The 660-nt window shown below is 43.0% G+C and overlaps 1 non-coding gene across 1 annotated transcript; it reads left to right on the top strand.

The window, feature by feature from the left end:
• The first annotated feature begins 444 nt into the window (after positions 1 to 444).
• Positions 445 to 551, top strand: LOC118088045 (U6 spliceosomal RNA). Its single transcript, XR_004692906.1, has one exon. It is a non-coding gene; the product is annotated as a U6 spliceosomal RNA (small nuclear RNA).
• The last annotated feature ends 109 nt before the right edge of the window (positions 552 to 660 follow it).

Genomic DNA, 660 nt, shown 5'->3' with positions numbered 1-660 from the left:
TGAACAAAAACCCACCGGAATGAAATAATTTTAAAAATCGCACGACACCTACCGGTACATGCATCCCTTCCCTTTTCTGTCAAAACGGACTCGTTTTAGTTGGGCGATTCAAATCTCCTCTTTCTTTTCAGGCAGTTCATAAGACAAAGTGAGGACCCCTCCCAGCCACTCTCTCAACCCGTCTCGCCTGTTCAATAGGAAAAGCCTGGGATGTGTTAAATTTGCATAGGCAGTCTCCCAGCATGCATCGGGGTGCGAGAAATTAAAAGAAATATGATGGATTAATTTAAGAATGTGGAGGAAACTGAGGGGTAGCTTAGTGGGTGGTTTAAACAGAACAGGAGGAGCAAACACATAAAGAAAACAAGTTAGTATTTCCTCAGCATGACCTGGAAATATTTTCAAATAAGAGGTTTATATACGGCTGCAGTACAGAATAGATTTGTGCTCGCTTCGGCAGCACATATACTAAAATTGGAACGATACAGAGAAGATTAGCATGGCCCCTGCGCAAGGATGACACGCAAATTCGTGAAGCGTTCCATATTTTGATGATGCACCCCGTTATTATTATTATTACTTTTAGACACAGCATCCTCAGCCTTGGACAGGACTTTTCCCCCTTCCTCTACTCCCTCACCCTTCAGTTTGCAAACTCTG

The sequence above is a fragment of the Zootoca vivipara genome, chromosome 6 (genome assembly GCF_965207765.1).
Source record: "Zootoca vivipara chromosome 6, rZooViv2.hap1.1, whole genome shotgun sequence".
Taxonomy (NCBI): Eukaryota; Metazoa; Chordata; class Lepidosauria; order Squamata; family Lacertidae; genus Zootoca; species Zootoca vivipara.
The sequence above is the reverse complement of the archived record's forward strand: the minus strand, read 5'-3'. Positions and strand labels throughout refer to the sequence as shown.